Raw genomic sequence first — 25,279 nt, forward strand, 5'->3', positions numbered from 1 at the left:
ATTTTTAATGACTTCATCGGCAATTAGTGATAACCTTAATTTAAATTTGTAAAATTAAACTGTGATTATGGAAGATATTATTGGATGAATTTTAGGAGGAAGTGCGCTGTGTGAAGCAGGTTTTTGAGATCTTCCGGTTATGATCTAAGCCAAAACTCTTATCAAATGGTGATATTTTGGGTTGGTTAAAAAAAAAAAAAGCGAAAGACAAGAAAGTATGGAAGGTCAAGGGGTGAAAGTAAGCGCAGGCAATTTACCGGTATTGGAAAGGTGATAGAATTCTTGAATAATTAAAACAAAAGTGAACAGCTTTTATTACCCACGAAGTCAACACCTGAATGTTAATTTCTTTTTATGATATGTAAGAGAAATAGTTTGGGCTGGCGGTATTCAGTTTTATGAGCTAGAAGTGGTTTCTTCAGAAGCGCTCTAATAAAATATCACCTAGCTATTCAGAAGCTATTTCCGTTCTGTTTTCTAGACTCCAGTCCAATAAAGATCTAACTTTAATACCTGCGAGAAATTTAAAATATTTCCTTTCTTAAGTTCAAATTTATATTTTGGCATGAATATATATGTTTTTAAACGATCTGCCGGCTAATAGACAAGTTCTCTCTTTACAGGAAAACACTGTCCATCATTAGGAAGGAATAGTATAGATGTAGAGAGGAAGGAGTAGGCCAAACGCCTACTTAATCCAGCACTAATCAATGGTTCAGATAATATCTGCTAGCCCAATGTTCCCAAGGTGCAGGAAAGGAGCCTTAGTACAGTCTGAATTTCCTGTGAGAGGAATGCCAAGTCCAAAGCTGGAGGGATCTCTTTCTCAAATGAGCCAAACCTACACCAACCACCATCTGCAGGCTGACGTGTCTTCTGAGTATGCAGTGCCTGGTCAGCAAGTTCACTTAAACTTTTAGAGAGCAGCTTGGTAATCACAATCTCCTGGTCCATTCGCCACATTTTAACCAAAGGCATCAATTTTCTGTAGAGACACTGTAGACACTCACTGACATGTAGTGATGTCTGATTTCTCCTAACTGAAAGCACTAGACACACAACAAAAGGAATCCAAACCCATGAGAGGTTGCTGAAATCTTCCTATCCCAATTCATCCACTTTCTCATTCCCCACATATCCCGCTAGCATTGATACAACATACAACAGAATGGAATGTGCTGTTAGAACTCAATACAGTTCCTCTCACCAGTCTAGAATTTACTGGATGGCTTTAATACCTCCTGACTGATGGAATAGATAATTATCCTCATATCCTAGTCGTAAGGATCCCAGGAAGAATAACACTACTTATCCTAAAATTTAAGTACCTTTGCCTATCACTTCCTAGTGCTGAATATGATCTATGTGGCTACATTTGGATGATAAGGAATTTTTCTGAGTTTCTATTCAATGTTAACAAATAACTTGTTTGGCGATCCACATGTAGTTGGATATTTTAAACATTTTTTGTCATCCTCTGACAAAAATTATTCGTCTATTATTATTGATTCAATTATTTCGTTAAATAAATTATAGTACGAGGGTCGTTTGAAAAGTCCGTGCCAAAATAAAAACTACTTAATTTTTTGGGATAAACCTTTTTTATTTTTCAACATAGTCTCCTTTTAGGCTTATACACTTCGTCCAACGCTGCTCTAGCTTGTTGATCCCTTCCGAATAATAGGATTTGTCCAAGTCTGAAAAATAGCCATTCGTTTCTGCAATCACCTCCTCGTTTGAATAAAATCTTTTTCCCGCCAGCCATTTCTTCATATTGGGGAACAAATAGTAGTCCGAGGGAGCCAAGTCTGGAGAATAGGGGGGATGTGAAACGAGTTGGAACCCTATTTCCATTAATTTTGCGACCACAACTGCTGAGGTGTGAGCTGGTGCGTTGTCGTGATGGAAAAGGACTTTTTTGTGGGCCAATCGTGGGCGTTTTTCTTGCAGCTCGGTTTTCAAACGGTCCAATAACGATGAATAATATGCACCTGTAATAGTTTTACCCTTTTCCAGATAGTCGATGAGGATTATTCCTTGCGAATCCCAAAAGACAGTCGCCATAATCTTTCCGGCCGAAGGAACGGTCTTCGCCTTTTTTGGCGCAGATTCCCCCTTGGTAACCCATTGTTTAGATTGTTCTTTGGTCTCAGGAGTGTAGTGATGTATCCATGTTTCATCCACAGTGACGAAACGACGCTTGAAGTCCTGCGGATTCTTCTGGAACAGCTGCAATCCGTCCTTGCAACACTTCACACGATTTCGTTTTTGGTCAAGCGTGAGCAATCGCGGCACCCATCTTGCGGATAGCTTTGTCATGTCCAAATGTTGATGCAAAATATTATGTACCCGTTCATTCGAGATGCACACAGCACTAGCAATCTCACGCACCTTCACTCTTCGGTCATCCATCACCATATCATGGATTGTATCAATGATTTCTGGAGTAGTAACCTCAACAGGGCGTCTAGAACGTTCAGCGTCACTTGTGCCCATATGGCCACTCTGAATATTTTGAAACCACTTATAAACTGTTCTAATCGAAGGTGCAGAGTCACCATAATGTTTATCAAGCTTCTCTTTAGTCTCCTGAGGCGTTTTGCCTTTCATAAAATAGTGTTTAATCAACACACGAAATTCTTTTTCGTCCATTTTTTGAAAATCACTCGACTTCCTCGATTCAAACGAATGCCAAACACAAAGAAATAGACCGATCTGGCTGAAACTTGGTGTGTGTTCTTCCAAGAGATGCTACTAACTAAACATAACCTCGCGCCAGTGGTGCTATTTCTCTGACTTTGCACGGACTTTTCAAACGGCCCTCGTAACTAGATATATCATTGAATACATGTATGACCTTTGGTAGAACAACAAATTAATGCAATGTATGATTTGATTAAATGTTTAATATTTTTTCGGACCTAAAGGTATGCTTTTTATTAATTAATTTATTATTATTTGTTTTAATTTATAAATTAATAAATTTAGGAAAAGCGCCATCTTTATTGTTAGTATTTTTATGAAGTTGTTTGTTTACTGCTCTTTACAGTCCGCAAAAGAAAGTCGTGTTATCGTGCGGATTTGTGTTTGTCTTACCGGAAATACAATTAAACAAGTAAAGGCTGGTTTTCACTTACAAAGCCAAACCAGCTACGTCGTAAAAGTTTTCAAAAACATAAATTTTTTTAGAGGAGGTTTTAATTATTACTTTTTTGCGTTAACGCTGCTTGATTTGTTTTTAAACTGAAATGTCTGGTTTTGATAGGTGGCTTATTTTATTGTATCCACGAGGAATTTGTAAAAGTATAAATTTCGGCTAATAAATAAATTTTTTAATAATCGACTCCAGCCGTTCGGTAATTGGAACTTTCAAAAATCGGAAGGAACTCCTTTTTATTTTCTTAATTTTTCCTCATTTCTTCTCCTCTCTGTCTTGGCTGTACGCGCTGCCCTTCTAAAAATCCGTTTCACCGTCCATATATTTAATAAGATATCCCTAGAGGCCTGCTCATTGTACCTTCTTGGGTTCCTCCCCTGCTTCAATAATTTGGAGAAGTCTTCTTTGAATTATCTGGAATGGACCTTCAATTAATTCCGGTTATAAGTTCTACAGCACATATTTAGTGCCAAGTCAACGCGCTTGACATTTAGTACTGCATTCTAAGTAACTGAATAGAAAAAGACCAGAATCGCGTGATAAGCAAGCGAATCAAGCACAGTTTTAAAGTGAATAGATGCTACAGATTAATCGAGCGACAGACACTGACAAAGAGTCGAAATTAGCAGTAAAAGACGTTACTCCTAGATATTCGGAAGGTTTTGTGTTACTATTTTAAGAAGTAGAAAAGGGGAAGCCTTTGTTCTGCATGGACTTCTCAGGGTCTGGTAATATTGACGGTTGCTGGAGAAGCGTATCTTTCCACCAGCCTCAGGATACAGGCATATCCCACTAGCGAGCTGCCCGAAATAGCGTCCCAAAAAAGCTGCCGAAGCAATCCACATTAACTTACTTCCATCGAGCTACTCACTGACATGAAACCTATAAAATCCTTCTTAAAAAATTTAATTATAATATTTGCGATATAAAAATGAGTTCATTTCGAATCCCGGCCGATCAATATGTGCCAGATTAATCAGTTTAAATGATTAGGCAAATCGCATAACATTCTCCAACTTTAAATTGCTTTTCTACAGGTTTCAAATGGCAATCATAATTAATATTTGCTCATATTTCGTATTATTTTTTTGTTAAATAATTAATTGTTGTATAATTAACAGCAAAACTTTTGAACTTCAGCGTATTTCCTTGAAGCACGAGTGCTGGGCGTTTGTGTACCTAAAGAAGTCCATGGTTATTTAACTCCTTGCGGCTAGGTGGGTTAAAAACTGTCCCACCTTTTGCTTAGCTTTAGCTGCATGGTGGGATATATTTTAACCCACCTCGAAAAGTTGAAGTTATTCATACATACAGCTTAATATGTTATTTAAAGTTTTTCATGCAGTTGGCAGTGCTATGCACCAATGGTAAATGCGAAAATAAGTGAAATAATTTTTATAAATCTGTACCTCGGAGGGAAAAGGCACCATGTCCATTTTTTTCGATTTTCAGATTTTGGCATCATTTTACAAATTTTTTGTTGCTCTTTCAACAGGTGTAAAGCACTATGACCTATGTTTACTATTAAGCGATTTATGTATTTTAAAAAAGCACTATGATACTTTATTACTCAAGGGTAAAAGGCACTACACGGACATAAATTTTTTTCTCAATGGAGATCAAAATATAATATTTTAAAATATGGGAGTTAAAGTGGTCATACCTAATGTAATAATTACGGTGAAGAAGTACAGGAAAGAGTATAACCGGAAAAGTGGAACAAAAAATGAATTTGGAAAAATGTCTTCATTTGGCTCCCCTGTAAAATTTACTTTTTGTGACATGGTGCCTTTTCCCTCTGAGGTACAGATTTATTATAAACTTGACCGATAGTAAAAAAAATGGTGGCACCGCATACTGTTCTATTATTTGGATGCAGCTGTTGTTAATTCATATATTGTTTATAAAAAATTGGGACAAAAACATGGAACTTAAACATTTCAAGGAACAGTGCGCTGAAGGACAGTGCTGTACGAGGGTGGTTTGAAAAGTCCGTGCAAAGTCAGAGAGATAGCACCACTGGCGCGTATCGAGGTTATGTTTAGTTAGTAGCATCTCTTGGAAGAACACACACCAAGTTTCAGCCAGATCGGTCTATTTCTTTGTGTTTGGCATTCGTTTGAATCGAGGAAGTCGAGTGATTTTCAAAAAATGGACGAAAAAGAATTTCGTGTGTTGATTAAACACTACTTTATGAAAGGCAAAACGCCTCAGGAGACTAAAGAGAAGCTTGATAAACATTATGGTGACTCTGCACCTTCGATTAGAACAGTTTATAAGTGGTTTCAAAATTTTCGGAGTGGCCATATGGGCACAAGTGACGCTGAACGTTCTTGACGCCTTGTTGAGGTTACTACTCCAGAAATCATTGATAAAATCCATGTTATGGTGATGGATGACAGAAGAGTGAAGGTGCGTGAGATTGCTAGTGCTGTGGGCATCTCGAATGAACGGGTACATAATATTTTGCATCAACATTTGGAAATGACAAAGCTATCCGCAAGATGGGTGCCGCGATTGCTCACGCTTGACCAAAAACGAAATCGTGTGAAGTGTTGCAAGGACGGTTTGCAGCTGTTCCAGAAGAATCCGCAGGACTTTAAGCGTCGTTTCGTCACTGTGAATGAAACACATGGATACATCACTACACTCCTGAGACCAAAGAACAATCTAAACAATGGGTTACCAAGGGGGAATCTGCGCCAAAAAAGGCGATGACCGTTCCTTCGGCCGGAAAGATTATCTGGAAAAGGGTAAAACTATTACAGGTGCATATTATTCATCGTTATTGGACCGTTTGAAAACCGAGCTGCAAGAAAAACGCCCACGATTGGCCCACAAAAAAGTGCTTTTCCATCACGACAACGCACCAGCTCACACCTCAGCAGTTGTGGTCGCAAAATTAATGGAAATAGGGTTCCAACTCGTTTCACATCCCCCCTATTCTCCAGACTTGGCTCCCTCGGACTACTATTTGTTCCCCAATATGAAGAAATGGCTGGCGGGAAAAAGATTTTATTCAAACGAGGAGGTAATTGCAGAAACGAATGGCTATTTTTCAGACTTGGACAAATCCTATTATTCGGAAGGGATCAACAAACTAGAGCAGCGTTGGACGAAGTGTATAAGCCTAAAAGGAGACTATGTTGAAAAATAAAAAAGGTTTACCCCAAAAAATTAAGTAGTTTTTATTTTTGCACGGACTTTTCAAACGACCCTCGTACTGTCTGCAAAGTTCCGCTTTGTTTTGGTCAAAAAGTTGTGTTTGAATGAACATCATATAAAGCATTAGTTGCACAGTGGTATTGTACAATACCAGTGTCCCACACTAAAAAAGGACTATTGAAATGGTATTAATTTTTTCTTTTCTTTTTTTCGTATTTTGAGAGTGATGATTGCTTGAGAGGGATGATTACATATGGAAAATAATGGAAATGAATGTTTATTTCCATTTGTTTATAATAAAAGAAATTCTGTGCAACTAGGGCTTTTATTTTCTTTAAAATCGTCTGCCTCAAAGAGTTAAATGAGAAACTTTGTCACTTGCTAAGGGATACTCTAGGATATTTCTCTTCTTCTACAATGTGAGAAAAGATAAAAAAATAAATTAAAGGGCCCCCCCTTAAAGCAACACTGCTTACAAAATTTTAATTTTATTTAAATTAAATATGAGAAAGATTTAGAGGAATTTATAAAAATTCAGAACGTGTGAATTTTTTTAAAAATTAATTTTATTATTATTTTGGAAATGAAATCAGAACTAGTCTAAAAATGTCAGGCTATAAAGAGGCAGATCTGGGAGGATAAAGAGTAAGAAAGAGGCGACGGAGGAGAAGAAGAAGAAGAAGATGCAACCCGGACCAATTTGATGACAACGGAAATGTCATCCAGTTTTGAAAAGAAATGTAGTTCTAACGGATATGGTATTTATGCCCGTTAGAAATCTTTATTTTTATTTTAATCCTAAAAAAAAAGAATTCCCATTTTTGGAAAATAAATAATTTGAATGAAATTTAAAAACAAAATATTTGACAATAATAATAATGAAGAACCCAAATATTTAACAAAGTTATTTTTGGAACGGAAATAATATTTGTTTTATACGATCATTGATTCTCCTATTGTTTGGATAATGTTTAAATTTTGGTTTAAGGAATTTTCATTTCGTAGGTTTTCCTCTACTGACCTATTCTTATCACTTTTCTCCCATTCCTCAACTTTATTAAATCGCTTCTCCGTCCATCGGCTTCCCAGTTCAGGATCACTTTCTTCTTCCGTCCATTTGCCGGGACAAAGCCATCCCAACTTCTTTTCTTCTGCTTTTTAGAGCACATTTGTGTAACATACGAGGGTCGTTTGAAAAGTCCGTGCAAAGTCAGAAAGATAGCACTACTGGCGCGTATCGAGGTTATGTTTAGTTAGTAGCATCTCTTGGAAGAACACACACCAAGTTTCAGCCAGATCGGTCTATTTCTTTGTGTTTGGCATTCGTTTGAATCGAGGAAGTCGAGTGATTTTCAAAAAATGGACGAAAAAGAATTTCGTGTGTTGATTAAACACTACTTTATGAAAGGCAAAACGCCTCAGGAGACTAAAGAGAAGCTTGATAAACATTATGGTGACTCTGCACCTTCGATTAGAACAGTTTATAAGTGGTTTCAAAATTTTCGGAGTGGCCATATGGGCACAAGTGACGCTGAACGTTCTGGACGCCCTGTTGAGGTTACTACTCCAGAAATCATTGATAAAATCCATGATATGGTGATGGATGACAGAAAAGTGAAGGTGCGTGAGATTGCTAGTGCTGTGTGCATCTCGAATGAACGGGTACATAATATTTTGCATCAACATTTGGACATGACAAAGCTATCCGCAAGATGGGTGCCGCGATTGCTCACGCTTGACCAAAAACGAAATCGTGTGAAGTGTTGCAAGGACGGTTTGCAGCTGTTCCAGAAGAATCCGCAGGACTTTAAGCATCGTTTCGTCACTGTGGATGAAACATGGATACATCACTACACTCCTGAGACCAAAGAACAATCTAAATAATGGGTTACCAAGGGGGAATCTGCGCCAAAAAAGGCGAAGACCGTTCCTTCGGCCGGAAAGATTATGGCGACTGTCTTTTGGGATTCGCAAGGAATAATCCTCATCGACTATCTGGAAATTGGTAAAACTATTACAGGTGCATATTATTCATCGTTATTGGACCGTTTGAAAACCGAGCTGCAAGAAAAACGCCCACGATTGGCCCACAGAAAAGTCCTTTTCCATCACGACAACGCACCAGCTCACACCTCAGCAGTTGTGGTCGCAAAATTAATGGAAATAGGGTTCCAACTCGTTTCATATCCCCCCTATTCTCCAGACTTGGCTCCCTCGGACTACTATTTGTTCCCCAATATGAAGAAATGGCTGGCGGGAAAAAGATTTTATTCAAACGAGGAGGTGATTGCAGAAACGAATGGCTATTTTTCAGACTTGGACAAATCCTATTATTCGGAAGGGATCAACAAACTAGAGCAGCGTTGGACGAAGTGTATAAGCCTAAAAGGAGACTATGTTGAAAAATAAAAAAGGTTTACCCCAAAAAATTAAGTAATTTTTATTTTTGCACGGACTTTTCAAACGACCCTCGTATAATGATGTATAAAAGTCCAAAACAAGCGTGTTACGACAGATCCAATCAAAGGTGCTATCAAGCAATGCGAAACTAAACCACATTTTAAAAGATAATTGAGTAACTACAATATAATTCTAATTCCGGATAAAGAACTAATCAAGGAATTCTATTTTTATCCCATTTTCCTAGGATTCAACTTGGAGAAACACAGAAGCCCCGGCTACACAGATCTCATAAGGAAGAGAAGCATGATTAATCATTTGTCAAGGGAAAAACCTTACGGAATTAAAGGTGAGGTCCCATTAAGGAAAACCAGTAGAAAACAATATCGGCAATCCATCTTTCGTAAAATCAAAGAAATCTTTTGATTAATCTTCTGACAACTACAGCAAACAATGATCTATAAATAGAAAATAGAATGGACAGTGTGAAAATGAAAATGGCACCATCATTTCACAAAACAATTTTTGCTTTTTTATAGATTAATCATCAAATTTATAGGTTAACATCTATAAAAATACAACATAAAAAATGATATATGATAAGCACACACTCTGAAATAATAAGTTTAATTAAAAATTATAGAAATACATAATTGAGGCCATAAAAAAGGTGATAAAAAGCTTTAATGCCAATAATAGTATTGGGGGGGGGCGGAGGGTAATGTACGGCCATAACCAGGTTTTCCGCGTGTGAGTCACTAAAACTGATCATCTACTTCCCTCACTAACAGAAAAAAAAGACAGTTTCTTGACTTCTTTTTTTTCAAATACTTCTTCCTGTCATCAATTTAGATTTTGCGCTGAAACCATTTGAAATGAAAATAAATATTATATAGTCACTCACACGATTTTCCCTTGTGCTTGCGTAATTACACTTAGAATTAATAACAAAAAGAAAAGAAGAAAAATAGTTGACTTCCGTTACCAGCAAACATACACAACACAGCTGACAGATCATTGGTTAAAAACAACTCTTTCGTGTTTAGCCGACCTCAATGCATGGTATTTCTTTTAGAAATTCAATATCTAAAATTTTTCACGATCGAATAACTCTCCTTACCATAAAAGAAAACCAACAAACAAAAAATTACCCGTAAGAGCAGAGATATTTCTTTAAATTACAGCATCAAATTATTGATCGCTCATCATTTACACTTGAACCAAATTCACAAAGTATGCATCTCATTCATACACAATCTGGATTAAATCAAATTCCGGATGCACGAATAAAGTGGAATGTCCTTAATCTGTTTATAATACAGTGCAGAACTGATAGCATGTAATACGTAAATTTGTAACAATATTACATTTGCAACATTTTTTCGACCTTGCTAGTCGAATATTTCAAATTACGAAAAAAAAAATATACTAAAAACTAATCTAGTGTGAAAAACTCTTTTGAACGACTTTCTCTTATTGCTGCAAGTAGTTCTAATTGACAAATTCTGTTTTTATTTCAAACTAGTAACTTTTACTAAATATTTATGCTAAATTTAAAATCGAGCTAAAAGGTGGTTAAAATTTAAGCTTACTGCAATTACTGTACGATAATGTTTGGTTAACTGTTTAACGTTTTGTATATTCTTCAAAATGAGATGATACTTGTTCTATTCTCTTAGATTACTAAGGTCTAGGCTGCTTAACACTACATTTAAGCAGAGTTAATCTAAGCATCACAATACTTTGACAATCATCGTTATAGATTTCGCAGAGAATATAGATCACAATTTAGGTCATTTCTTTTCTGGGAAAATGCTTAAAATACGAGGGTCGTTTGAAAAGTCCGTGCAAAAATAAAAACTACTTAATTTTTTGGGGTAAACCTTTTTTATTTTTCAACATAGTCTCCTTTTAGGCTTATACACTTCGTCCAACGCTGCTCTAGTTTGTTGATCCCTTCCAAATAATAGGATTTGTCCAAGTCTGAAAAATAGCCATTCGTTTCTGCAATCACCTCCTTGTTTGAATAAAATCTTTTTCCCGCCAGCCTTTTCTTCATATTGGGGAACAAATAGTAGTCCGAGGGAGCCAAGTCTGGAGAATAGGGGGGATGTAAAACGAGTTGGAACCCTATTTCCATTAATTTTGCGACCACAACTGCTGAGGTGTGAGCTGGTGCGTTGTCGTGATGGAAAAGGACTTTTTTGTGGGCCAATCGTGGGCGTTTTTCTTGCAGCTCGGTTTTCAAACGGTCCAATAACCATGAATAATATGCACCTGTAATAGTTTTACCCTTTTCCAGATAGTCGATGAGGATTATTCTTTGCGAATCCCAAAAGACAGTCGCCATAATCTTTCCGGCCGAAGGAACGGTCTTCACCTTTTTTGGCGCAGATTCCCCCTTGGTAACCCATTGTTTAGATTGTTCTTTGGTCTCAGGAGTGTAGTGATGTATCCATGTTTCATCCACAGTGACGAAAAGACGCTTAAAGTCATGCGGATTCTTCTGGAACAGCTGCAAACCGTCCTTGCAACACTTCACACGATTTCGTTTTTGGTCAAGCGTGAGAAAATCACTCGACTTCCTTGATTCAAACGAATGCCAAACACAAAGAAATAGACCGATCTGGCTGAAACTTGGTGTGTGTTCTTCCAAGAGATGCTACTAACTAAACATAACCTCGATACGCGCCAGTAGTGCTATCTCTCTGACTTTGCACGGACTTTTCAAACGACCCTCGTATAGGCGACATATGCGAAAGCTCTGTACAAAATATGGTATAATGCATGATTATCAATCAAGTCACATTTGAGACGGATCAACTAAGTATTCAGCTGGAAAAAGCTTAACCAAACTTCTTTTTTGGGGTATTTTGAGAAAATCTTAAAAAAAAAAAAATCGATGTGTTGTGTCAACATATTGAGATTGAATTTTTGGAAATACACGTTTTCAGATCCTCTGGGTTCAAAAGTGGTTTTGGGAAAAGAGCGCCGTAGGCAAAGTGTTATTTTTGGGAGATAACATACGGCTAGGGGGATAGTTCTTTGTAATGAACAGTTGTTTTGTATGTATGGGCAAATAGATTCTGTGAGGGTTTCTTAGTCCAATTAAGTTCTAGACAATTGGACAGTTGCAAAAAAAAAAAAAAGAAAGAAGAGTTTTTGGTTTTGAAACCTAAGATGATCCAAACAAATGTCTGGGAGATCAGAGATTGAAATGGCAGGAGGGAAAAAAATCAAGTTGTTGAGATAAAATAGATGTGGACAGTTTAGTTAAACTGAAAAGGCTTATAGAATCAGAATGAGAGATGCAGAGATACCTAAAATATGGAGTGGCAGAAGTCGCAGATGCACTCAATGAACTGAAAAGTGAACCACAAGTACGAGCCCAATGGCCATGGCCAAAACTCCCATCTTATCTACTTGGCAACAAATCGGAATAGTGGATCCCAAGTATTCCTAAAGATCCAAACCATCAAGGTGGTTTGGTGGTAACCAAGAGGTGGCATGAGTCCTTTTCCTTTCTTTGCTTAAAAGTTGAGCTGATTAAGCTATATTTTGGCAGAAAGCAAAATATCATAAGTAAGTGAAGTAAAGTTACTTTAACGTGAAAGCATCTTCGCTCTCACATTCTCTAGGAATTCTTTTTTGGAGGCAAAAAAAAAATACGACTTGACAAATATAGATAATATTTAATTGGCTGATGAAAGCGTCATTTCAATAATTATATACTTTATAATCGATTAGTCTTAATTATATATTATTTGTACACGCATTAGAGTCACCAATAAAATAAAGTTCATGTGCAAAAAAAAAAATACAAATAGAAAGTTGGAAACTATTCAATAATCTATTTGTATTTATTTGATAATAAAAATTTTTAGTTTCTAATCAATAGTTTTCAATAAATAGGTAATTAGATGGAACTGAATATTTTGTTAATTCATAATCGACTATAAAACTAATGCTCTTCTGTATTCTGCAAAACGAAATTTCATATTTATCAGAAAATATGGTATCAAAGTGTAAAAAGAACAATAGGAAGAACCCATACCATATGGAATTTTTCTTCAAATCTTTAGCCCAGAGTTGGCTCATGATGCTGTGGTATCATTCTGATAAAGAAAGAGTTATCAAAACATCATTGAACCTGGTCTGAGTACACTTAAGGGTTATTGTGAGTTTCCAGGTCTACCAGGAGGTTTCTGTATCTTTTGGGTATGGACTGTAGTGATTTAATCAGGGTTTTGCTTGACTAAGGAAGAGAAATCTCTACCAGAAACGAGATCCCTTCAACTGGGCGATGTATTTGTCAACAGTATGAGTTACATGGTCTTTCTGGCCTAGTGGTCGAGCTGATTGTGAGTCAGATTGTGAAGAAGTTCTAAGAACCAGCATTGGCTAACAAAAGAAAAGAGGTTACACTCTTAGTACAATAGACATTCTAAAGAGAGGATTTCTTGGCGATGTCTAAAACAAAAGTCCAATCTATACAGAGAGCGTTTAAACAATCAATAGAATGTAGTCCGCAATGGCATTACACGATGTCATTTTGGCTATCAGCAAGTCTAGCTTGGCGAAGAGCTTCAAGAAGGCTTAATTCTCTTGGTGCCTTCGCAGCTGACTCATCATTTACACCTTCTTATTAATCACAATTACAAACGTTAATCAGCTCGGTGAATTCACAAAATATAATTCGTATACCGTTGTGCAATGAAAGCACAAATCGGAAACTTCGTAATTTTAGCTTACTTCCATCTTGAGACCCAAACAGTATATAAATATCAATTACATAAACTCAGATCACAACTTTTTGTGAACATTCTCAAGATATTTCTTGAACCAAAACCTTAAAATGGTAAATAAGTAGAAGCGATTAATCTAACAAAGTTAGCACAGAGTGAATCCCCCTTTATCACCTGATTATCATCTTAGGCAGCGAGTTAATTATGCTCTTAGAGCAGATATTTGTGAGATAGCTGTCCTTATCTTATCTAAGTTTATGATAAACTAGTTGAGGATAATAAAATGGAAAATAGGTACTTTTTTTTACCCCTCCGTCTCTATCTTGTCGCATAATGAGAACATCGTGACCTGAGAGTATACACGTCTTAGAATGGAAAGCGCATCTTTAAAATGTGGGAAGTGAGCCCGAGAAGAGACAGATAAGAGGTTAGAAAAAAAAAAAAGAAGAGATACTGTATAGAGAATCTATCCTCCAGTAGAGCACGCAAAGAGAAAGAGTAACGTGAGAGAGGGATAGATACGACTAATAGTAGAAAGAAGAAGACACAAAGCAGAAGCTGTACGGTCCGTTGTTGTTGTTGTAGAAGGTGTGCTGCCGTTTCCACGACCGGGTGGTGAAAGTGATGATGACCTTTTAGTTCTGGGTGACCAGACCTGTCGGCATACTGGCCCCGGACGGGCCTCCACTACCTTCCTCTTCTAGCGGCCGCAGTCGCAGGTTCTTCTCCTCTTTTGTCTTTTTTTTTACGACTTTACATATAATATACACGCTATCTATACCAGGTTCCAAATCTAACGGGACAACGGAAGTGTATCATCTTCTTCACTCACACAAGCTCACCAAAAAGGTCAACCAGTAATATCCAGACACACACACACACACACACACACACACACACACACAACAAAACCAAAGATCACAATGTGTGGTTCCTGGGCAGCTCTAAGAAGAATATTTAAGACCTCTATTTCTGCCCAAAAAACAACCTGATATCAAAACCATATTTCCAAAAATAAAAAGAAGAAGATATTTTAGAGAGAATTTTGATCCCACCGTTCATCGCTGTGTCTCTCTCTCTTCTACCAACCAGCGCTCTCTGTCTGGCCACAAAATGATAACTGGACCGTTTTAAATGAGTTTGTTTATCATTAATCTTATAAACATATATAAAAAGAAACCACAGCGTCCTGCTGGGCAGAATTCTACTTTCCAGTCCAAAAAAGAAGTTATTTGATGAGCCTACCAGTATTTTGCATATTGATATTTTGTTCAAATAAATCCTTATACTTTTTTTTTTGTCGTCCTTAATTTGAATATCACTTTAACGAGATTTAATATAATAGTGATAAAAGGAATACAACTTGGCAAGAAGATAAATTAGCTTAAAATTAGATTTTTACCAAAACATTTTGAGATTCATTAAGAAAGTGGAATCCAGAATTAGGTGCTTTTACCTGTCTGAAAGGCTACTCTTTAGGAGCAGTCTAAAGGACTGCTTTTACAAGAATTGCTAAGATATCCTCGCGCTCTAACTCTCCTGAGCATTTCCTTTTTCCCGTTAGGTGCGAATTCATTTTTTTGATTAAAACTTCTCCGAACCATAACTTACACTAAAGAAGAACACTGCCAAATGAAGATGACATTTCATCGCAACATAATGTGCTGTAAGAATATGTTCTCCTTTTATAACTTTTTTCCCTTTCAGTGTCTTTAAGGGGACACACTAGAAAGCGATGGCAGTGCGTGTGCTATCGTCCGTTAAATGTGCCCTAATGTACAACTCAAGCTTGTCTCATTGTAGGGCACGTTAAGATATGATTAATCAACGCTTCCTCTTAGATGGTCACCGTACGCAACTAGCAGGTGCATTCCAGCTTCCAGTTGGCTCCCGAGTGGAATTTATACTGTGGGGACTCCTCTCACTCAACCGCCGCCATTAGAGTAGTTACTTAAGCCACGACCTCTACTAATCGTACCACAAACCACTGGGCTTGGAGTTTAGTATTTCGTATTCAGACTGTGATTCTTTAGAACTGCCACGATTAGTGGGCTTACAAATATTGATTCTACTTGTAAAATACTTTCCCTAGGGGGGAAAAAAACGGAAAGTATTGGGCTTAGAAGAAGTGAGACACTTCTTCAAGCAGACGAGCCGAAAGTTAATTGCATCTCCTAGAAGCTGGGCGATTCATCAAAGATAAAAAAGATCAATATAATAAGTTAAGTTTTTCCGATGTCTGTAGCTTAAGAGCAGTTTATCTTTATGGGTGAAATTTGTAATATTAGTCGAAAGCATAAAGCTGTAGCTCTATAAGTGATGTAACCAATTGCATCTGCCAATTAAACGCGACAGAATAAGCAAACAAGACCCACCATAAAAGGGATGAGTACCCATTAAATGTAAGGATGAATAAATCTAAGAACTGACAGTAACTCAGAACTTCTAAAAAGTAAAATGAACGTTAGTGGTTCAAAACTAGAAATTAAGTTCGTAGATTAAAAATTTTTATAATAATAGATCTTAGTTACGTATTTCCGGGTCAGGCAGTCATTTTTAGATAAATAAATTAAAAAAAGGAAAAATTGAATTAAAAATAAATTAATTTTAAAATAAAATACTGATCTTCCAGCACTAATAATTAATTACATCTATTCCGTCAATGTAACTAATGTCAATACGAATTATAGCATTATTAAATAAAATTACAATTGTTGACCTTGGTAGGATGAAGTTTTCGACAAAACAGGAACCAGTCACGACTCTGTTCAGTCAAGTTAGATGTACACTTGACTGAATCCCCACTTTTAATTTTTATTTTCTTACAAATAATAAGATTAAGAATTGTTACCGGAGCAGAACTTGAATTTTCATTTTTCCGCCAGAAATATCCGTTTTGAGTTAACCTGAAAGTAGTTTTCACTAAACTGGTCTGAGGTGTGTAAGTGCGTGGTTAGCCTAATTCAAGAATGGACCATGAATAAGGAGCAAGATATTGAGTTTAATTAAGTGCGTGATTTGATAGTGCTGCACGAGAAACGAGACAAATCTCGTGATATGATATCGAGACATGATATATATCTCGTCGAGAAATCTCGGTCTCGTCTCGGTTTTTCAAATATTAATTTTTAGCTACAAAATTACAAAATTGTGTTCTTTATTAATAAATAATCATTACGGGTATTGAATTAATTATTAAAAGATACGATTTTATTATATATGTTCAATATTACTACATCTATTTGACTTCGAATTACATAAGTAAAGTAAGCAAAGTAAAGTAATCGCCTATTTTTTCAGGCGGGGCTTTACGTCCAACTACCAATTAGGTGTCGCGGACGGAGGCGACTAGCAAACATACTTTACTGTAAATTTCTCATATTAACCATTAAATAAAATCCATCGCCTAAGACCGGAAATCGAACCCAGTACCACAATACACATTAGCTTCGCAGGTCTCGCACCGCTCTGCTACCGTGGCGGCCCCCTTCGAATTACATAATTTTTACATAAATTCACTAAATTTCACTATTCATATCATTCATTCATTCAATTCCATAAATTTCACTATTAATAATCTAATACTTTGAACTTAGATATTATTTGAATTATATTTTAGAATTTTGGAATTAGTGAATTTGAAAAAAAAGACTATCTATGCACCTAAAAAATATTGCCACAAATTTTCGTTTTTAAGATACACTTTGCCCAAGCATTGATACATAAAAGAGCTTTTACTGAGTCAGAAGTTAGAGAAGATCTTCTATTGGTCATTATCATCGCAGCTTGCGAAAATAATCTTTCCGATGGCACTGAAGTTGCACAGATACTAAAAATATCTTTCGCCATTCTAGACATTTCTCAAGTGTTTTCCACCATTCTAAAATCTCAACGTCTACTGGTGCTTGGTCTAATTTGGTGTAATTAATTATTTCTGTCTTCCATGCTTCGGTGATATTTGCTGATTTTTGAGCAAATGGTGCAAAAATATTGATGCAGTCGTCGTCGTCGCCAAAGGTGAATCATCAGATTCTTTATCTTCACCAACAGCCATAACTAATGGAGCGGGAAGTTTGTTGGGAGGTGTATTTTTTATTTCACGAATCGACTTGTTATAGGAGGCAGATATGTTATTTGGGTCTTTCATTTGGCGCGTTTTTAACATCTTTTTGAAATTATATATATAACAGTAATAGTAATATATGATGCATTGAAGTGTAAGTAGTTGTCTTCTTTTACACACATTTTCATTACCAATATATAAATTAAAATAATTATTAGAAAATAATAACATTTTTTGAAAATATTATTAATAGCAAACCGCTTTTAATACTTAAACAAAAATTCAAAAAACCGAGACCGAGATATCTCGACGAGACCGAGACCGAGACTTGAGCGACCGAGACCGAGACCGAGATCGAGACTGCATAAAGTCTCGCCTCGTCTCGGTCTCGTGCAGCACTATGATTTGATTTGGGGAAACGTAAGCTAATGGCTGCTTATCTAAAATAAAAGTAAAATAATTCCTGTTTTTTGAGCCTGGTTTTACGTCCAACTACCACAAATTAGGTGTCGTAGACGGAGGCAACTAGCAAACATATTTTACGATAAATTTCTCATATTATACCATTAAATAAAATCCAAGGCCTAAACCGGAGCAATCGAACCCACTAAACCAACAATACATCTTAGCATTGCGGGTCTAGCCTTTGCCTATAACCGCCTAACATACTTTACTATAAATTTCTTTTATTAACCATTAAATAAAATTCAAGGCCTAGATCAGGAGAATCGAACCCACTAAACCAACAATACACCTGAGCTTTGCGGGTCTAGCCTATAACCGCCTAACATACTTTACTATAAATTTCTTTTATTAACCATTAAATAAAATTCAAGGCCTAGATCAGGAGAATCGATCCCACTAAACCAACAATACACCTGAGCTTTGCGGGTCTAGCCTATAACCGCCTAACATACTTTACTATAAATATCTGAGATTAAACCATTAAAAAAAATCTAAGGCCAAGACAAGGGGAATCGAACCCACTAAACCAACAATACATCTTAGCTTTGCTGGTCTAGCCTATAACCGCTCGGCTACCGACCTACTTCTAATTCGGCCAAAATCTGCCTACCAGATGAGCGTCTTTATTTAATCGATTTTCTAGTTTTCCTCAAATATGCCTTAAACAATTTTCTTTAAATTTCTTTAATCTTCACGTACAACTCATCCATCAAAATTTAGTGATGTTATGCGCATTCCGGACTGCGAAGAATTATTTTAGATTCCAAGATTTTAGTGGCCAAGGCCGACGGCTGAACCAAATGAGGGTCCTGCAAGATTTATACCTGCATAGTTTTAAATCCTTTGAAGAAAAATATGCAGATGTGATTGAAATCCGAGAAGGTCGAGTGAGTCACCATCCGTAGATCTTTTAAACATCTTGGCTGTACGTAGTATATAATGAGAAATTACATTTGCACTTTTAACTCAGAATAACAAAATATTATATAAAATTAGGTAACTACCATAAAACTTACTTTCTGGTTTTCAAAATGTACAAAAACCAATAAACAATGTAACTAATAAAATATAAGGACAGTGAAAATAAATACTACGCTCATCGTAGAAGTCGTTATGTGTAATAAAATGAAATTTAAAAAAAACAACAACTCGCATAACTGTCATAAATGTGCTCCCCGCACTATGTATGTAGACATAAAATTAAACAAAACCGTTCTAAACAATAAACAAACTTTTTAAGATAAAATTTTCTGCATGTTCATTTAAAATTATTAAAGGTGTCTAGAAATAGTTTTTGGCTATAGTTGCTGCAGTAAAAAACATGTTAATTACCAACTATTAAGGAGACTTGAACAGACTAGAAGTCAAGGGGTATTACATTCGCATCCAAATAAAGTTATAAAACTAGTTACGGAAGTAAATCCTTCCTTCTACTTCTATTTAGCATTCTTCCTGAAGAAATGGCTCGCCCCATTCTTTCTACACTCCCAACAATTTAGAAAGAAGAAATGGAGAAAGAGGAAATAAGAAAGTTCTCCTCACCCGAGGATTTCCTGCAGAGGAAAGCACCATCAGATTCCCTCTGCCATTCTCTTTCCGCCCATACCCTGCCATCTTCTCTCAATCTCTCCATGATCCCTCGGTCTTCACATCTTTTCGATCATCCATCTCCTTTATCTTACGTAATTCTTCTGAATTCATTCCCTTCGAATATACAAACCATGTTAGAAGTTTGTCCTCTATCATCTCTAAGAAGTTCTCCTACATACTCTGCCACTTCCTTATTTTGGTTTTACTCACTCTCGACTCCGTCCAACGACGATTTCTATTGTCAGGTATATTTCGCGTTGCCTCTTGTACGGAAGCCAAGCAATATGAGGAGCGTTCTTGGAAGTTTCTGCTCCAGAGCACTGAGTACAATAGGTTTAATAATTTCTGTAAGGCTCTACATTCTTCCGCTTCCTGATTCTCGACTCTACTTCCCGTCCGGAGGTTCAGTACTTCACCGCTCTCTCTTTTTTTCTTTTAATTCAAGAGGCGACCCCATCTGAGTGCACTGCCAGGACTCCGGACAGAGTTTATCTCCTTTATAATTTTCCACGATTGACTCTAAATATTTGAATTGACCTTTCTTTTAATACTTTTGACTTCTAATTTTTTCCAATCTATTTTCAACGTTGACTTATTTTTTTTAGTTTTTTTTTTTTTGTTTTCTTTTTTTGCATTGGCTTTCGCCGTACAGCCAGCATCGTCTAGGTGCTTATCACTAGAATATCACTCACTCTCCATTCTTACTTATAAATACTCCGCTCATTCATCCCTCTATTATATACAACTATTTACATAAACTACAGCTAATGGATGGATCAGTACTCTATATTCCTGCCATCCTTATAGCTTAACCGAAATTAAAATTACGTAATCCTTCTCTTCATCATTTTCTTGCATTCATTATAATCGGCTATAACTTTTAAATGCATTCATATTTCACTGCTAGCTCTGCTATAGACTTAAGCACATAGATGTTGATGGAGAATATTATGTCTTCGTAGCGAAATGGTGCATCTAAATACCTGTATATGTCGTCAAACATTCGTTTCCTTTCTACTTCATAACGTGGAAATATCATTATTATATGTTTGAAATCCTCCTCCTCATTGCAATCTACGGAAAGAGGAGAGGACCTTTTGTTGATCCTGTGAAGATACGATCCGCACACCGCTTGGTTCGCTCTCAGCCTGCTTATTGTCGCAACAACCCATTTATTAGTGACAGTTCCCTTAAACCATGGTTGTCTAGGTAACTGATCTACCATAGTTTTATAGAATTTCCCTTCATTACCATTACTGTAATCTGTCTGCCATTTTTGTAGTGCTGCTTTTGCAATTATATCGTTGACTTCCGCTCCGCCTTAATGAGCGATTATTAATTAATCTTAATAAAAGCATTAATAAACAGATAATCGTAATAAGATCGTAACTAGCGATTACCAAATAAAACAGCAATACTGTTAACTCCTTGAATATTTTTTTTCTTTCTTTTGTGTTCATTTACCAAACGACTAACATTTGGGTCAAGGTGGCATTGTTATAGAGTTCAGAAGGGATGGTTATGTGGTAGTTAAAGATGTATGTATGTGTGTGTTTGTATTTTCATGAAATCGTAACAAATAACAATGGAAACAATGTCGGGGATCCTCCCAAGATGTTGACTAACTTTACAAATACTCTCATACATAGAACAAAACTACAATATATATATTGTTGTAGATTTACACATACAATCACACATACTGGTGATAACTAAATTAAGAAAGAAAATACTGAGTGAGAGAGAGAGATACAGAAGAAAAGAAATTGCACACGACCATTCTTATAACATTATCTTGTGCAGCATCAAGTCAAGGTGAAGTGGCCATTAAGATGCCGTGTGAATGATTGCCCAATATTGAAAATTCACCAAAAAATAAAACAAATGAATTAGCGATGATAAAATGGAAATACACATTAGTTTTGTAATACAATTTTTTTATTTCAAGGACAGACAGACAAACATAATTATTATTTTTTACTTTCTTTTAATGCTCAAATATATTTTTTTTTTTTTATTCGAAATAAATTTTTTTAATATTTCGCGTAACTGTCTACAAGAAGTGACAGATCTGAGGCCCGTAAAGGCGCTACGGGAGACTTCGTTGGCCCGCAGCCCTATTTTGGGGTCTTTAAGTGTCTTAAGAGTGCGGCCATTAATTAAATTATGGGTGCCGAGTTCATTAGGAGCTATCCACTAAAGCTGACTGCAATCCCTCAAGGCCGTGTGGTTATTCGGATAATCGTAGGCCTATTTACTGGCCAATGCAGGCTCAGGAAACATATGCATTGCATGGGAGCCTTTGTAGGTTCTGTCAGGAGAAGGAGAAGGAAACGGCGCTGCACGTGTTGTGTCAGTGTGAGGAGCTCGTGTGCCTAAGACTTCTCGGGGAGGAAAAACCAAAGCCTGTAAGCTTTACCCAGGAGTTGCTCACCAGAATTAAGAGTCTGATTAAACAAATGGGTCTAGAGAGCGAGCTGTAGAGAAGTAGGAGCCACAATAGATCCATAGGGGTCGCGGTGGCGTAGGCCTTCAAGGACGCCCTGCTAGAATCTAATCTAATCTGTCTACACAAAACTTTGGTCTACATTGTTCTACTGGGTTTAACTAATCGATTATTTTTCGAAGAAAACTTCATGTAAACTTTGTAAAAACAATACCATTGCTTTATCTTTGATATTTTCCTTCGTAGTATGCACTTGGCAGGGAGGTTACATAGTGTATACATATTTGTGTTTAATTAATTTTTATTAAATTATTTTGGGAAATGTATTTTATGATTTATAATCATTTCAAGCAACACCCATACACATCATGTAATCACCCTCAATCTGTCAGCAAATGTAGCGCGAAACTGTAACGTAAATGAAGCCGGCAATTCAACAAGAACAGTCAGTCAGTCAGACAGACGTACAGTGGAGCGTCAGTACGCGCAGCGTTCGACCTTGAGAATGAACGGCCAATGAGCAGAGAACTGGGTCACCTGGGCCATAATTACGCTGCAAAACAAAAAGAAACCGGAAGAACAGAGTCATGAGGAAAAGTGAACAAGAAGCGAGAGGGTAAGACATTTGAAAAAGGAGAAAGATTTGTAGATGAATGGACTTCCCCAAAGTGTTTTAATTTCATTTGTTATTATATAATTGAAAGGAAAAGTAGACGCTAAATTTTATTCGAATGAAAATGTTACATTTGGAAAAACTGATGACAATAAGTTGTTCTTCGTCTTAATAAGAATGCTAACAACAATAATAATAAAATTTAATGTATTTGATTCGGCTCTAGTTCGCGTAATCGGAAGTGGCTGATCGTGCTGTCCTTTTTATTAGTCTACAGCTAAAAATCTCTCCTTTTTCAAGTTTCTCGAGTTTTTCCAAGTTTTCCTTAAACAAAAACGGAAAGAGAAAATCGTGTGGGATCTCGCCATGTTGTTCTCCATTACATAGTTTTACTGCACAAATCGATTAACTCCCTATATTTAAAATATCTTAAATTTAAGTGTCAAAGCAGTTGGTTCAGTCACAGCTCTTTATATTTAAAATAAATTTCCCAAATAATAAAGATTAACATCATTTTGCCCCAATAAATAATAAATAATTTATTTCAGAAGCTATTTTGATTAACTCCATGCTCTAATGTAAATCGTTCAATAATTCAACTCCAATTCTGGAGCTGGCGCTGAATGATAACAGGTAAATTTATTTGAATTAGTACTATAAACAGGAATTTTTTTAAAAAAAATGCACATTATTTCATTGCATTTTTCCAATTTTTGTTTTATTGAGTTAATCGAGTCGTGAAGTTAGCGCTTAAAGCAAATAGCGAAGTGGTCAATGCAGGAGTTAAATAATTTTAAGAGGTCACAGATAAAACTCGTTTATTAATCCAGGGATTGAGTAAACTGTGATAAGATATAATCGTGTGAAGATTGCACATTCACTCAGAATTTTCGTTTAAAAATGAAAAATATAAACAGCTGATCTTCAGCTGAACATAACTAAATAAAATTAACGCATCTAGTCAGCTGATTAAATGTGCACAAGCACACTAACTGTACTTACAGACAACTCTTTTTAAGATTATAATAACTGTACAATTACAGAGTGAGAGGGAGTAGTCAGGACACAATAGGAGTAGCAAGAGAGAAACAGAGATAGGAGTAAAGAAAAAAAATTTGTAACAGTTTGGAGGTTAGTGTCCTTGGAGGTTAAGGCGAGGGGCGGTGTCCAGGTAACGACACCGAGCGCACTCTTCAGACCGACTGGTGAGAGTGAACTCAACAGACCATGGCGGCCTAGCTAACAGCTCATTCATCTTCTCTCTCATTCATATCACAATGAACGCCTTAGTATTTATTCATCTTCTACGATGAATAAATCTTAGCGGTCCTTATGTTTCTCTTAGCCAATAAAAATTGCCACAGGAACCTTCTTATTTGCAATGAAAAAGCTTGAACTTTAAACGTTTAATTTTTTTTTTTTTTTAATCTTATTTGTAAAATGGGATAACTAGAGTTCTTTAAATACACGACTGCAGTGTTTGAAGAGTGAATTCAAAACATCAAGATGAAACTATGTAACTGTTACGGAAAGAAACCGCAAAATCTTCCTTAAAATCGCCTCCTCTCTCTTCGAAATCTCACTGCAAAAAGGAGCCTAAGATTAGGATTATGATTGAGATCAGAAAGTGGGACGGGACCTGTGCCCCACAGCACCGCAGCCAAAGGAGACTTATTGTGCCTTCCCCTTCTGGATCTAGTAGACGAAACCTCCCCTATTAAGGACCACCTTACTAGTTCTTTTGCGTTACTATCTCCTTTGGTCTCAAAGAGCCAAAGGTTTCATAGCGCAACCACAAGGTGCCTAAAAAAGGAACTCAAAAAAATGTGATTAAAAAAAAAGAGCTCCGGAGTTTTCCGGAAAACAACGTATCAAATAGAAAAGGTCAAACGACTAATGCCTACAAGTGTACCACGTTTAACGCAAATCCCAGTAACTCTTTTACAGAAAGGAAGTTAAATTTGACTGATAAATTTATCGTCTAAATCACCGATTAAAAAGTGGCAAGATTTGTGAAGTAGCTAACAGCTTTTCTTAGGTGCCATTTTTTGGGAAACAAGTGCTGCTCAATTAAATTCTAACCTCCTCCTAAACATACAAACTACAAACAAATATCCAAAAACTGGTGTGAACTGCATGATGTTTTTTTTCCCTCCCAATCTCAAGATGCTAAATGGCAGTAGCGTTATTGACAGTCTCGAATCAGTGAGAAGCATTCTCTGATCGATTTTTGGTTGTGACAGAACTAATGAAAGAGAAAATATATTAAAATAAATAATTAATAAAGAACTCACATAATAAAGCTTCCTTTGGTTTGCCTCCAACCCAGTATTTTTGCTTGTTTCAACCTGCCCGTGCATTTCTGAAAAAATAAAATATATGCTGAAATATCTTACAAGAACTTCTTTTATTGCATTCATTAAAATTCTTTAACAATTTTACTCGAACTTAGAATGTAAATACAACCTTGGATTGTTAGGAGTAAAGTTGTAAGTTTTAGTACATAAGGTTTAACGTAAGATGAATGATATTAAGCTGAACACGCGAATTGCAAGCATACCTTGCCTGATCATTGCAAGCCAATTCTTTGCTTTGCTATTAATTGCTTATTTATCCTGAACTTTAGGCTACATCT

At 36.4% G+C, this 25,279-nt stretch overlaps 1 protein-coding gene across 1 annotated transcript in view; it reads right to left on the minus strand.

Annotated features, from left to right (window-relative positions):
- Positions 1-24,990, minus strand: part of LOC141445988 (uncharacterized) — a 64,146-nt gene extending 39,156 nt beyond the window's left edge. Inside the window, exon 1 of the mRNA XM_074112311.1 lies at positions 24,939-24,990. The gene's annotated coding sequence lies outside the window, so the exon portion shown is untranslated. The remainder of the gene's footprint in view (positions 1-24,938) is intronic.
- Between the last annotated feature and the right edge of the window lie 289 nt (positions 24,991-25,279).

Source organism: Rhodnius prolixus, unplaced genomic scaffold (assembly GCF_049639745.1).
Source record: "Rhodnius prolixus isolate KJV_2025 unplaced genomic scaffold, Rpr scaffold_1, whole genome shotgun sequence".
NCBI classification, from domain to species: domain Eukaryota; kingdom Metazoa; phylum Arthropoda; class Insecta; order Hemiptera; family Reduviidae; genus Rhodnius; species Rhodnius prolixus.